General features: G+C 37.3%; 1 long non-coding RNA gene across 1 annotated transcript; it reads left to right on the forward strand.

Annotated features, from left to right (window-relative positions):
* Nucleotides 1–11,628: 11,628 nt before the first annotated feature.
* LOC110263324 (uncharacterized) lies at nucleotides 11,629–15,607 on the forward strand. The gene is made up of 3 exons (XR_015907310.1): nucleotides 11,629–12,165; nucleotides 12,283–12,491; nucleotides 15,349–15,607. It is a non-coding gene; the product is annotated as an uncharacterized LOC110263324 (long non-coding RNA).
* Nucleotides 15,608–15,894: the final 287 nt, after the last annotated feature.

Below are 15,894 nucleotides of genomic sequence, written 5' to 3' on the forward strand. Positions count from 1 at the left end.
GAACCTAACGTCTCAGTAGGAGTGCTATGTAACACCTCCATATCCATCTCCAGCCCACGTGCGGGATTTTAAAAACAAGCGTATAACATGGCATGTAATATGCATCTTCTGTTTTTTGTAAAACATGTGTGTAAAAGAAAGGGGAAACATATAGGAAAATAGAAGGATAACATCAACATAATCATAATTAAATCTAAGGAAAACATAGAACTCAAGCTTTCATTCGTGCCTTCTTTCTTTCTTAATTTATAACTTATATGGAGGGTATTGAGCTCAAACCAGTATAAGTGGGAGTCCCCTTCCCTTACCGAAGGTTCTTCTCCCAAACGTTTTGGCGATCACCTTCCCTTACCGAAGGATCATATCGATATCTTGTCTTTGGGGGTCACCTTCCCTTACCGAAGGATCATTCCCTCAGTTTAATTTACAATCAAGGTTATTTAGACATACACAAGAAGAGAGTCATATAAAAAGATATATTATTATATAAAAGTGATGGGATAGTCCCCTTTTCTTACCGAAGGTTCTTATCCCAAACGTTTTTCGATCACCTTCCCTTACCGAAGGATCATATCGATATCTTGTCTTTGGGGGTCACCTTCCCTTACCGAAGGATCATTCCCTCAGTTCAATTTACATTTAGGTTGTTTTAAACGTACACAAGGGAAAAATCATATAAGTGCACATTATAAGAATATTAAATATTTTGAAGAAAAACATGTACTCTTGACTTTAAAGGAATAATGATAGAAGAGATCACATAGATGCACATAGGATTAAATTTTTAAATAAAATATTTGAGAAAGCATGTACTCTTGACTTTAAGGGAATGATGATAACATAATGGTATAATAGGTTACATGGATGCACATGATGGAATAGGGTAATTTAAATAATTGAATTAAAATATTATAAATAATAATATAACCCTGTAAGAGATCACACATATACCTATATGTTGAACAAGACATAAGAAGGCATGTACTCTTGGCCCTAAGGGAATATCAATATAATAATATAGGATATTGAATAAGCATCTTAAGAGGGCATGTACTCTCGACCTAAAGGGAATATTAACAACATAATTATATGAAATAGCACAAAATGGGTATAGTAAATAATTGAATGAACATCATACGGAGACATATAATAACGATTCAAGAAGACGTGAATGGCATGGTGGAGAGACATGATCATCATGAATGAAAGGTGAGTGAGAGAAAATTAATGTCATGATAACATGGAAGAAAATAATAATAAAGAATGGAACATAACACATGCCAAGCGTTTTTAAAAACATAATTCCCTACCTTCTTTTCTAACGCTTCTTTGAGCTTGCCTCTTCTGTTTGCCCACAGAATGTTATTTCTTTGTAGAGAGAGAGAAGGAAGAGGATAAGTGTTTGAGAGAAGTGATTTTCTACCTATGGGTGCTCCCCTATTTATATACATTTGGGGATGGGGTGGTTGGGATATTTTAAATTTCAAACTGAGGGTGGTTACCAGGTTCCTATCCAAAATTTCAAAATTCTAAACTTATCTCCTAACTGATTTTCAAACTTCAAATTTAATTTTGTTTCTAGAAGGGGCGGTTGTTACATTATCACCCCCATAAGAAAAGAATTTGTCCCCAAATTCCATGTCTGAACTTGGTCGATAAGGGTCGTTTAAATTACTTAGGGGTCCTACTGAAATTTCCTTACTGTTGGGGAGAAAGGAGATCCTCACCACGATTGTTACCTGTAAATAAGTCCGGGAGCTTCTGTCTCATGTCTGCCTCTTTTTCCCATGTGTATTCTCTGGAATTGCCGCTACCCCATGCCACCTTTACCAGTCGTATCATCTTGCTCCTTAGTTGCTTCGTACTTCTGTCTACAATCTCTGTGGCTGGTAGTTCAAAGGTCAGGTCGTCTTTGAGTGTTACATCCTCTTGCTGCAACACATGGCTTGGATCGTACTGGTATTTTCGGAGTTGGGACACGTGGAACACGTTGTGTAGTCTTGATAGATTTGGTGGTAGGGCAAGCTGGTATGCCGACTTTCCTACACGCCGGAGGATTTGGAATGGACCCAGGTATCGGGGGCTTAGTTTTCGTACCTTGAGAGCCCTCCCTACCCCGGTGGTGGGGGTGATTTTTAGGAATACGTGATCGCCTTCCTGAAATTCGAGGGGTTTTCTTCGTTGATCTGCATAACTCTTTTGTCGACTTTGGGTGGTGCGTATTCTTTCTCTTATCCTCTTGATATCTTCTGTGGTCTGTCTTACTAACTCCGGTCCTAAGTAGCCTTTATCTTCTGGTCCGTACCAACATAAAGGAGATTGGCATCTTCGCCCGTACAGTGCCTCATATGGTGCCATCCCGATGCTACCATGGTAACTGTTGTTATAAGCAAACTCGATCAGTGGTAGGTGACTCTCCCACTTTCCTGGTCTGTCCAGGACACAAGCTCGTAACATGTCTTCCAACGTCTGGATGGTCCTCTCCGTTTGTCCATCTGTTTACGGGTGGTACGATGTGCTCAGGCACAATTTTGTCCCGAATGCCTTCTGCAGTGCGTTCCAAAACCTCGAGGTAAATCTTGGGTCTCTGTCTGAGACTATTGTTGTTGGTACCCCATGTAACCTCACGATCTCTTTGATATATAGCGTGGCTAGTCTTTCCAATGAGTCGGTCGCCTTGACTGGTAGAAAGTGGGCAGTCTTTGTAAGTCGGTCCACGATGACCCATATAGCGTCACGCCCTGTTTGAGTACGAGGTAGTCCCATGACGAAATCCATCGATATGTCCTCCTATTTCCACTCTGGGATGCCAAGGGGTTGCAATACCCCTGATGGTTTTTGATGTTTAATTTTTACCTTCTGACAAACCAGACATTTATTCACGACTGTAGCTAAATCCTTTTTCATCCCTGGCCACCAGAACATCATGGTACATCTTTGTCATGCCAGGATGAATGGTAAAATCTCCTTTGTGGGCTTCTTCCGCAATCTTGCTTTGAAGATCGCCTTCCTTTGGGACACAGATTCGACCTTGGTATCTCCACACCTTGTCCTCTCCTTCGGTGAAGCCTTTCAATTTTCCTTCTTTGACAAGGCTCAGGGTTTCTTGAAAATCGGGATCGGAATTCTGCGCCTTAGTTATTTGTTCTTTGAATTGACTTGCCACTGTTAGGTGGTTCAGACGTATACTTTTTGGAGCGAGGGTGACTTGTAGGTTCATGTCTCTGAAATTCTTTATCAACTCTGCCTCTTTTATCATTAGCCATGATGCCTTGAGTACCTTCCGACTCAGAGCGTCGGCCACCAAGTTAGCCTTTCCTGGGTGGTAATTTAGAACAAAGTCATAATCTTTAAGAAACTCCATCAACCTCCTTTGTCGCATGTTGAGTTCCTTCTGGTCGAATAGGTACTTTAAGCTCTTATGATCGGAGAATACTCAACTCCGTACAAATGATGCCTCCATGTCTTCAGCGCAAATACTATCGCGGCTAGTTCAAGGTCGTGAGTTGGATAGTTAGCTTCGTGGGTCTTCAGTTGTCTTGACGCATACGCCACTACCTTTTTGCATTGCATTAGTACGCAACCCAATCCTTGTCTTGAGGCGTCGCAGTAAACTTCGAAGGCCATGTCGGGGTTAGGTAAGGCTAGTACTGGGACGGATGTCAAGCGACACCTTAACTTTTGGAAGCTTCTTTCGCAGTCTGGCGTCCAAGCAAACGGGGTATCCTTCCTGGTTAAACGGGTTAACGGCAGGGCTAGTTGAGAAAACCCTCTTATGAACCTTCTATAGTAGCCCGCCAATCTTAAAAAAACTCCTTATTTCTGTGACTGACATCGGCCTTTCCCAGTTTAGTACCGAGTCTATCTTACTGGGATCCACTGATATTCCGTTGCCGGAAACCATGTGTCCAAGAAATTGTACCTCCTTCATCCAAAACTCACACTTGGATAGTTTTGCGTACAACTTTTTTTTTCTCGAAGGGTTCCCAGTATTACACGCAAGTGCTCCCTGTGTTCTTCTTCTGTCTTGGAGAAAATCAAAATATCATCTATGAATACCACCACGAAACTGTCGAGGTAAGGTCGAAAAATTCTATTCATGTAGTCCATAAAGACGGCGGGGCATTGGTCAACCCAAAAGACATTACGGTGAACTCGTAGTGTCCGTATCTCGTTCGAAATGCTGTCTTTGGAATGTCTTCCTCTCTTACCCTTATTTGATGATACCCTGATCTCAGGTCAATTTTTGAGAACACTGTTGCACCTTGTAGTTGGTCCATTAAGTCATCTATTCTTGGGAGGGGATACTTGTTCTTCACCGTGATTTTGTTGAGTTGCCTATAGTCCACGCAGAGACGCATGCTGCCATCCTTTTTCTTCACAAACAATACTGGAGCTCCCCAGGGAGAGGCACTTGGTCGGATGAATCCTTTTTGTAGCAGCTCCTCTAGTTGGTTCTTCAGTTCAGTGAGTTCCAATGGAGCTATCCGGTAAGGGGCTATGGAGATTGGCCCTGTCCCAGGCATCAATTATATGGAGAACTCAACCTCTCGTGTTGGGGGAAACGAGGGTATATCTTTGGGAAAGACATCTGAAAAGTCGTGTACTACTGGTATCTCACAGAACTCCTGATGGGAGTCTGCTTTTACCGAATTTAGCAAGGCATATTCTTGCCTCGTACTGGTGTCTTCGGAGGATCTTGGAAGGTCACGTGTGTCTCGTATGGATTGAGAAGGGAAGATGACTTTTCTCTCAAAACAATCTAACAAGACTCGATTTTCGTTGAGCCAGTCCATTCCTAGGATGATGTCTAATCCTACTAAAGGGAGGCACACTAGGTTAGCAAGGTATGATCTACCTAAAATGAGGATGCAAACCCTCTGACAGACCTGCTGAGGGCAAAGACTCGTCCTTGACGTTGGGGTGCATCGGCAGAGGGTGGGGGAACTGTTGGACATTCCCTGTTTATGGATAACCATAGGAAGAGGCTTCATTAGTCATATCTCCTAGGATCGACTTTGCTCTGATACCAATAATGTAACACCCTAAGTTCTTATACTATCGTGGAGGTTTTTAAAATAAGGTGCCACACTTGATCCAAGAAAAAGAATGACTTAATCGTTACGCGAGGCAGGAGTAAATACGTGTAGAGCGGAAAACGAGTAGCGCTAAAACGTTGGAATTTGAATTAGAGTGAAATAAACATCTTAACCATGAGTACGTTTCAAAATACTTATAGGGAACTAAAACAGGAAAAGAAGCTAACTACGTCCTAAACTAATCTCGTCGAAGAGGCTCCCCTACTTGCATCATATCCTATCCTTGATCAGGAGTCTTTAGTTATTCACGAATCGAGGTACCAGGGGTCTCCCTCCAACACCCTTTCGCGCAGTGAAGACCTGGTTCCGTTGCATGGGATGAACCAAAACTCGACGGGGTGCCGAAATGGGGGAGTAGGGCATGTATTCCACCTTTGGGCCTCCACAAGGGTTCAACTTCTCCTCTGGGTCCTCCTCCATGGTATCTTCCTTCTGGCCAGGGTTGTCGAATTTCTCTTCTTCGGTCTCGGGGTCGGACTCAAGGTGTACCACCTTGGATGACCGCTTCCTAGATGTTGAAGCGTCCCTATCTAGGAAGGTTATGACGGGCAGCTGGGGTTCTTCTTCCACGAGTTCTCGACCTAAGTAGATAGTTTGGAGCACGGTAGTAGTGGTCGCAACTATCCACGCGTGCTTCGAGGGGTCATACTCAGAAGTTACCCTCGAGGGGGCACTGCGTCGTCTCTATCCGCTGTGTCATGTTCCTCTGGAGATAGTATGGAAAAAGAAAGGGAGTGAGAACCTAACGTCTCAGTAGGAGTGCTATGTAACACCTCCATATCCATCTCCAGCCCACGTGCGGGATTTTAAAAACAAGCGTATAACATGGCATGTAATATGCATCTTCTTTTTTTTGTAAAACATGTGTGTAAAAGAAAGGGGAAACATATAGGAAAATAGAAGGATAACATCAACATAATCATAATTAAATCTAAGGAAAACATAGAACTCAAGCTTTCATTCGTGCCTTCTTTCTTTCTTAATTTATAACTTATATGGAGGGTATTGAGCTCAAACCGGTATAAGTGGGAGTCCCCTTCCCTTACCGAAGGTTCTTCTCCCAAACGTTTTGGCGATCACCTTCCCTTACCGAAGGATCATATCGATATCTTGTCTTTGGGGGTCACCTTCCCTTACCGAAGGATCATTCCCTCAGTTTAATTTACAATCAAGGTTATTTAGACATACACAAGAAGAGAGTCATATAAAAAGATATATTATTATATAAAAGTGATGGGATAGTCCCCTTTCCTTACCGAAGGTTCTTATCCCAAACGTTTTTCGATCACCTTCCCTTACCGAAGGATCATATCGATATCTTGTCTTTGGGGGTCACCTTCCCTTACCGAAGGATCATTCCCTCAGTTCAATTTACATTTAGGTTGTTTTAAACGTACACAAGGGAAAAATCATATAAGTGCACATTATAAGAATATTAAATATTTTGAAGAAAAACATGTACTCTTGACTTTAAAGGAATAATGATAGAAGAGATCACATAGATGCACATAGGATTAAATTTTTAAATAAAATATTTGAGAAAGCATGTACTCTTGACTTTAAGGGAATGATGATAACATAATGGTATAATAGGTTACATGGATGCACATGATGGAATAGGGTAATTTAAATAATTGAATTAAAATATTATAAATAATAATATAACCCTGTAAGAGATCACACATATACCTATATGTTGAACAAGACATAAGAAGGCATGTACTCTTGGCCCTAAGGGAATATCAATATAATAATATAGGATATTGAATAAGCATCTTAAGAGGGCATGTACTCTCGACCTAAAGGGAATATTAACAACATAATTATATGAAATAGCACAAAATGGGTATAGTAAATAATTGAATGAACATCATACGGAGACATATAATAACGATTCAAGAAGACGTGAATGGCATGGTGGAGAGACATGATCATCATGAATGAAAGGTGAGTGAGAGAAAATTAATGTCATGATAACATGGAAGAAAATAATAATAAAGAATGGAACATAACACATGCCAAGCGTTTTTAAAAACATAATTTCCTACCTTCTTTTCTAACGCTTCTTTGAGCTTGCCTCTTCTGTTTGCCCACAGAATGTTATTTCTTTGTAGAGAGAGAGAAGGAAGAGGATAAGTGTTTGAGAGAAGTGATTTTCTACCTATGGGTGCTCCCCTATTTATATACATTTGGGGATGGGGTGGTTGGGATATTTTAAATTTCAAACTGAGGGTGGTTACCAGGTTCCTATCCAAAATTTCAAAATTCTAAACTTATCTCCTAACTGATTTTCAAACTTCAAATTTAATTTTGTTTCTAGAAGGGGCGGTTGTTACACCCTATACATTAATTTTTTTTTCAACTAAGTCCCTGCCGTGAGGATAACGTTTAAGATAATGGAATATTCTGTTTAAAAAAACGAATATTCTTCTATTTGAGTTAGATATTCCAATCGTACATATCTCTATTTTTTCAAAATACCCAAAAACTCCTTGACATTTTGTCACAAAGAAAAACAAAACCCTAGCCAGCCCCTAATTTTCTCTCTGAAAATCGTGTAAAGTGCGCTTCTCCTCCGGAGGTCTGTCTTCTTCATCCATAGGCTTCGGCATCTTCATCTATAGCCATTGGTCCGTCATCTTCATCCAAAGCCTTGGTGGTCGGCCGTCTGTCGCATCCTTCTCCCTGTGCTGCTCTGTTCTGCGTTGCTCTATTCTGTGGTCTTCTGCGTTGTTTGCCCGTCGAAGCCCTCACCGTGCCTCGCCTCGCGTCACCTCGATGCGCCGCGCCTCGCCTCACCGTGCCGCGCCTCGCCGTGCCGCGCCTCACCATGTCGCGTGGCTTACTTTCTTGTTCTATTACACTCTTTGTAACCCTTGAAGCGAATTTTGTGTTGCCGTTCTGTACAGGTGGAGGCAATATTAGACAAGGAGAATTTCACTTTGGAAGAGCTTCTTGATGAAGAGGAGGTGATCCAAGAATGCAAGACCTTAAACAGTCGACTCATCAACTTGTATGTCTCATTTCCTTTCCAGAAACAAATTTCATAGTGTTGTACATGTTTTTCATGCTTACCCAATTTTCATGCCCACCATTTGCATATGATTCAACAAAATTAATTGATAATTTGCCATTTTCCTCTTCTTAGTCTGAGAGATCGAGCTCAGGTTGAACAATTGTTACGCTACATTATTGAAGAACCACCAGAAGATGCTGAAAGCAAACGAACCTTCAAGTAAGCAGTAATAGTAGAATTTGTTGCTAAAGTACTTCATAATCACTGCTTAAGCCTTCTTGTTTACATCTGATCATCTTTCTTGTCATTAGGTTTCCATTCATAAATGAAACTTCTATTTGAGTTTGAATTCATGCAGAAATTTATTAATGTATTGATTTTCCTTTCATATTCTTGTACATTCAGCTGATGAACATATTATTCTCCTTCTTGGAGCCTAATCGTTCTCATAGTACCTTGGTGGCTGGCTACTTTAGCAAGGTATATGTTTGACAAAGTTTCAGCTTTGGCTTACAAGGATAATATTTTGTAGTTGTGGCTTATCTGATAATATGTTTGGCTCATTGTGATTTCAGCATTTAGTCTAAAGTTTGGAGATTGATAAGTTTCAAAATATGGAAAAGGAATGGAACTAGAAATGTCAGTGATTTCCAGCTGTAGCTCCTTTGTTGTGATTTCGTCGATGAAGGACAAGTAACATTTATTGATTAAGACATTAATTTTTGCTGATTCTGTGATTCACTGGGAAAATAACTTGAAGAGTACATGGGATTTGAGCTTTTTCACATACTGCAAGATTTGTTCTATTATGTTTTAATTGAGAGTGATATGTTGGTTGCAGGTGTTCTCTTTGCTGGAGACTTAGGAAGAGAATGTCCTTTTGGAACATAAGTATGGAATCTAAGTCGAGCTTCTATCTTTATGAGGGCCTAAAAGTTTGATTCAGCTTTGTACAAAAGCATGCATGAAGCACCTTGCTATGGTGAAGAATCTTTAAGTCAATTTTCCAGTTGGAATGTTATACCAGACTTTACAAGTTGAGATAGATATAATTGTTTGGTCTAAGTAGATATTGAATAGAGTATAGTTATGTTCATAAATTATTTTTACCATGTTTTAGTCTAGATTGTGGATCATAAATTTAATGTATTTCGGAATTTTCAATATGTTAAATTCTATATTTCTATGTAGACATTGTAAATGTTGTGGTATTTATTTGTAGTGGTTAATCTGAAATTAGTAAAAATCTATAATTATAAAATTAGGAACAATGACCGAGTTAGTGACCGATTTAGATTTTTAGTTCAGAAATTAGCGGCTAAAGGGTTCAAAATTAGCGGCTAAAGGGTTCAGCGACCGATTTTCAAGAAAAATCAATCACTAAATCGGTTGCTATTCCGGTAATTTCTTGTAGTGTGAATAGGGATTATAGGAATATCTTTCATTGAATATTTATAGTTTTACTAAATTTTCAATTAGGTCCTTATATTTTTTTTTCTTTTCAATTAGGTCCCTAAGGGTATACAAGTAATTTCACAATTCACTAACATTTTTTTGACGTTTAACGTTAATAGGGACTAAATTGAAAAAAAAATTTAACGTATAGAGACTCAATTAAAAGGAAAAAAAGTATAGGGACCTAATTGAAAATTTCGCGAAACTATAGGAACCAACAGAGTAATTAAACCTTTTTTAAATTAGGGTTCAAGTCTTCATTTTACATTAACCTAAGAAGTTTTTATGTAATATCTTTACTGTCAGAATGTCACACTTTCGCGTGCGTCACTCTGATAACGGGAGTATTACGATGACTTTCATATATTAAATATTAAGGTATGAGCCTTTACACGTAAATCTATTAATGGTTTTACTAAAAATTCAAAACTTTTTCAACAAAAACAAATAACACATATTCACATACTTAATATTAATAATACATTATAGTATTACATACAAAAACAATTACAAAATCTATCCCTTTGAATAAAACTCTAACTAAAAAGGTGAGAAAAAAATAAATTAACAACTCAACTTGTAAACACAATCTTCTATGCTCATGTAACTCCGTACTAAACCTTCGCACCTGTAGCTGAAAGGGTTGGAAATAAAGGGTAAAAATTGGGGAGTTCTTAGTAGGGTTGGGGTGCATAGTTATGTTCATTTTATTACCATAGCCAACGACAATGAGTAATATAATACATTTAGACTTAACAAATAAAGAACACAGAAATCAAACAATCATATAGCACACCCACAATCACAGAAAATACACTCACAAATAAATATGCGCAAATAAGTATGATGCATGTCTGTCCTAAGCAGGCCATGAGCTCATGCATCGGTTGTCTACCCGCAACCCGACGTCACTCAGAGCGAACCCTGAATATGGTTTTTCTACTGTGTCAGTCAGGCACATTAGTATCATCATGGGCGAACTCGTGTCAGTCAGGATACCTTGGCATCACGGGTTATCCGTGTCAGTTAGGCCAAATGACAATAATGTCGCTAGTATTTCTATGTGCATCATAGTAAGAAACAGGCTATCAGTTAGGCAGACATTCCTGCATTAGCAATTTTAGGCTATAAATCAGGCGGGCACTTCTGTATTAGCTGTAACATCCCGCATTTTTGAAAATCTAATTATAAATAAATTATGATTTTATCTTATTAAGTTTAAACTTTATAATTTTAGAAATTATTTTGTTAGAAATAATTAAATAGATTCGGAGATAGTTTTATTTCGAATCAATTAATATTTTTAAGTAATCTAATTATAATGGAATATTTTGTATAATTTTAGTAATTGAAAAATAAAAAAAGAATTGTATAATTTAATTTAAGTAACTATTATCCTGAAAAAAAAAGTTACGATTTATTTTATTAATTTGATATCTTATTTTATAAATTAATTAATTAATAGTAATTAAATTAGTTTTATTAATATTTGGAGTTTAAGTTGATTAATATTCTTATGTAATTTTTATAATTGGTTATTTCAAATGCTTTGGAAATAAAATTTAGTAATGAAGGTATTATATAATTTAATTTAGGTAATTTCTAATATGAATGAATTATGGTTTATTTTATTAGTTTGAACTTTTAGAGATTAATTTATTAAGAATGATTAAATGAATTTTTATAAATACTTTAAGTTTAAGTAATTTTATTATAGTTAGATATTTTGTAAATTGAAATTAAAGTTTCAGTGATAGAAAAATAATAAAAAGTTATATCATTTAATTTAACTAATTAGTATTGAGTTTAAACTGTATTTTATAAAAATATGATTAATATATTTATTTTATAATTTAAATTAGAAATAATTAATTTCACTTAGCAATATGTTGATAAATAATGTTTTTATATATTTTTAATAGAATATATTTAATTTTAAAATTACTCTACTCTTCAATTTTATCAAAATATCTATTCATATCTATCTATATTCTTTTATAAAATCCTAATTTTAACCCTAATATCACAAATTCCTAATTTATAACCTAAATTCCTAAATCTACAATCAGAAAGGGAAAGAAAGGGCACGGGAAGCTTAAGGGGGGAAACAGAAGGGAAGAAAGAAGGAAACAGAGAGCAGAGGGAGAGGGTGACGGAACAGAGAAGAAGAGGGAGAAGTGGATCGTCATCGGGGAGGGAGGAGACTGCCGCCGTCGTGAGCCATCACTGCGCGCTGCCGTCGAGTACACGGACCAGAGGGAGACGCGAGCAGTGACTGAGAGGAAGCTCCGTCCTCGTCGCCGTTCCATAGTCGCTGTTGAAGCCAACCTCGTTGTCGTCGAATCGTCGCTGCTGAACCGCTGCTGTGCCGCCATCAAGTTTGAGTTGAGGAAAGGAGACGTGGAGTCGGCGTCGTCCAGAGAGAAACGCGAATGGCGAGGCGAAGCAGAACGCATGGTGGGAAGGCTTTCCTTGCCACTGCCGCCGGCGGAATCATGAACCAAGGTGGAGGAGAAGGCCGTCTTCCCCGTTGCTGCTATAATCATCCGTGCTGCTGCCGGTGCTTCCTTGTTCTGTTATTCCTTTCTAATTCTTGTAAGACATTCTTGTTCTGAACCTCTACTTGATGTTCTTGTTTATTCCGCTGCCATTTTATTAGCCTTTCTCTTGTTCCAATTTAATTTAGCCCCTGTTCCACCCCTGAATTTCCAGAATTATTACTCTACCCAATATGAATTCATTGTTTTGCTCACTGTCGTGGCCAACTCGCGTTGCTACTGCCCTGTCAAAGCTGTTGTGAGTGTTGCTAACATTGGCGGATAAGGGATGAAGGAGCTGCTGCATTTTGGATGCAGCCCAACCAGTCATCACGCCACAATTCCGTCTTCGGTTTCGGTTTCTATGAAATTCGACTAACTGAGGTAGGGGGTTTAAAACGATTTCAATTTAAGAATGCCTACAAGGTTTATTGAATAACTGCAAATAGATTTAATAGCTGTGAGTAATTGATTGATTATGTAATTATTGAATTGTGGCTGAAATTGTGATTGAAATAGTTGAGATTGTGATTTGGAATTGTTGATTTGTGATATTGGTTGATTATGTGGATCGGGAATTGCTTGATGACTAATTATTGAGAATTTCTGAATTTTAATGGGTTATGTTAGATTTGTTGCCGTTGAGTTGTAATTTGGTATATTGTAATGTTAATGAACTTGGTTGGTGGTTGATTTGGAATTGGTTTTGAGGGGTTTTGAAGGGTTGGATTTTGAATACTAAATAGATTGCTGAAAAACTGATTTTTGAAATTAAAAGGTGACTTTGGAAGTGAATCAGTTATTCAACGATAATTGAAATGATATAAGAGCAAAGGCTGAGTAAAGTATAATAAAAGTTGTTGTTGGGACTCAATTTTGAGAAGTTTGAATTAATTATAGAACTAGTTATGATTTTTCAAAGTTAAAATGTAAAACTTGATTTTCTGCATTATTTTTAAAGGAAGCCGGAAACTTTGAAAAACTATAACTATTTCTGTGATTATCGGAATTGCGTGGAACCAAGTCCGGATTGAGCTTGGGGATATAGGGAACTGGACTGCTGAATTTGAGACTTTTTCACTAAGTTTATGATTTATGGTGAATTTTTGAATCATGGATGTCAAAACTGGTTTTTCTGCAGAACGTTTAACACAGCAGCAACTTGATTCCTCTATTGGAAATTCTCCAGTTTGAATTTTGAAATGGAACCAATTTTAAATAAAATTTTATTCCTATTATTTTAATGCCGTAAAATTTCAGAACAATTGGACTTGTAGTTTTAAAGATATGAATTTTTGAAGGATGATGCATTATGCAGAAAAAGCCAGATTCTGTTTTCTTAAATTAGTAACTTTGGGAGTTTATAACTTTTGATCCTGGATAGATATTGAGATGCAATCAATTGGAGGTGAAAATTAAGTATGTTTAGTATATGTGATTTAAATTTCAGGATTTTCCATGTTTTAATAAGTGAATTATGGGACTTGGAAGAGGTTGTGTTCAATGATTTGTAAAATAGAATTCTGCAGAAAATTACCTAACTTCCAAGCTACGTAACTCCTTCATTAAAAATGGTATGACCCTGAAACTAATTGAGAAATAAATTTGGATGAGTTATGTTTAACCACATTAATTTTTAAGGTAGTTGGATTTAATTTGGATTTTATATGAAATTTCAAATGTTGTATGGTGCTACTGTCTTTTGGTTTTAAAACACTGCAGAACAGTCACGGTTTTGCTTATATTCCCAAAGCTATAGTCAGCGAAAAATTATGATTTTTGATTTAATAGAAAGTTTAATCCGAGACGGTCACATGGATTTAAAGTTTGCGTAATTCCGAATTCATTTGATATTTTAAAAACAAAATGGAAATCAGGTTGCCAAGTTGTGTTGGTAATTATTTTGGATATGGAATTTAAGAAATAGATTTTCTATTATCAAATATTTTTGAGAATATATTGCTGAGGAAAATGCTGAAAGAGGCTGATGAATTGTTGAGAAAAAAGGAACCTGTAAGGGTGGATAAGTCCTATTTTTAAAGGAGATTATGTCCAATTTTTATAAAAAATATAAGGACTTAATCAAAATAAATATTCAAGGCTTATTTAATAATAATAACTTCAATGATTCTTTTAAGAAAAGAATATTTGATCTATGAGATTGTTGGCAAGGGCGTGGGTCTAGTCCCGCTTGCGAATTTGCAATTATGAAAGAAAAAGGAAAGAGTAAAGTACTTATTGTATGATTATCTGTTGCTTGAGGCAACCTAAGAGATATTATTTGTTTGTTTGTTGCTTGAAGCAACCCAAGAGATGTTTGTTTGTTGCTTGCGGCAACCCAAGAGATATTATTTATTTGTTTGTTGCTTAATGCAACCCAAGAGATGTTTGTTTATTTATCTGTTGCCCTGAGGCAACCCAAGAGTAATTTTCCGTTCTCAAGAGTACATATTTCCTGCGAGTAGAAAGCAGAGGCTGTCTCAATAGAGCTGCTAATAATTATATGCGCATTTATTTGAATGGAAAATCGTATCCGGGAAATCGTGAACTCGTGACCGGATAAATATCGGGAATGCAGGTGCTAACCGACACATGAGCTCATGGCTTGTACTAGGACTAGACATTCATCATATGCATCTATGTGACATTGTTTGGGTGTGCATATTGTAATTGATTTGCCTAAATGAATAATTCTGTTAACTGTTAATTGCTATATTTGATATAATTGCTCTTGATTGTGTTTGAACCTCATTACTTGTGTTTGAAATTGATTGGCTGGATTGTGGTGAATTGGGTGTTGGTTGAATTGCTTGGGCCTGAGGCCATGACTGGTTTGTGTTGGAAGTCTAGTTCTGTATAAAGTATCTGACTGGTTCAGCATAGACTTAATGAACCTATGCTTGGAGCAGGATGATCATTTATACCGCGTAGGTAACTTCTTTTATGTTATGGTCTAGTAAGGTATGAAAAATCAAACTGGTTCAGCATAGATTTAATGAACCTATGACTGGGACAGGTTGGTCATTCATACAGTCTAGGGAACTTTTAAAAATTTTACAAGAAAAATATGGATTTAGAATATTGAGTAATTAACTAATGCTTTTAAAGAAAGTTAGTTTCCTTTTAGATGTCTATGAATGCAGTTAACTATTTGCGCTTTACTCTTTACTTTCACGGCATTCTCGACCTCTACTGAGAACATGTGGTTTGGTTCTCACCCCCAAATTTTCCACCCTTTCAGTGCCACAGGTTTGAAGACGCAATTTGAAGCTGCGAGCGATTAGTAGGCTTTCTTTATGATTCTGATTGCTTTCATAGAGTCCCCTCGCTATTGTCCTTTGAGATTTTATTTTACATAGAGGGGTAGGTTTAGTATATTGTATTTGAGTTTTATTTGGTCTCTTTTGTATAAGAATTATTATCAATAATATTTATGTGATTATTATTATTTGTGAATGTTTGAATTATGACTTTAATAAAAAAAACAAAATTTTCTGGAATTTTCTTAAAACTGAAACGCGAACTCGATACAAAGGCTCGATAATTAAGTAGTTAATACTAGAGAAGGTTACGTAATGTTCTTTCTAGTGGAAATACCCTGACTTAAGCAAGGTATTTTGCTGGACGGGACGTTACATTAGCAATTTGGCACAAAGGCGCAATCAAACAAGCAACATTCAATTATCTTTTTCGTTCATTGTTCCTGATTTCCTTTCTTTTCATCATGCCGCCGCATCACCTTATAAATACGCATACCTCCGCATCACCACATAACTAAGCATACCTC

Source organism: Arachis ipaensis, chromosome B10, assembly GCF_059453495.1.
Source record: "Arachis ipaensis isolate K30076 ecotype BB chromosome B10, ASM5945349v1, whole genome shotgun sequence".
NCBI classification, from domain to species: domain Eukaryota; kingdom Viridiplantae; phylum Streptophyta; class Magnoliopsida; order Fabales; family Fabaceae; genus Arachis; species Arachis ipaensis.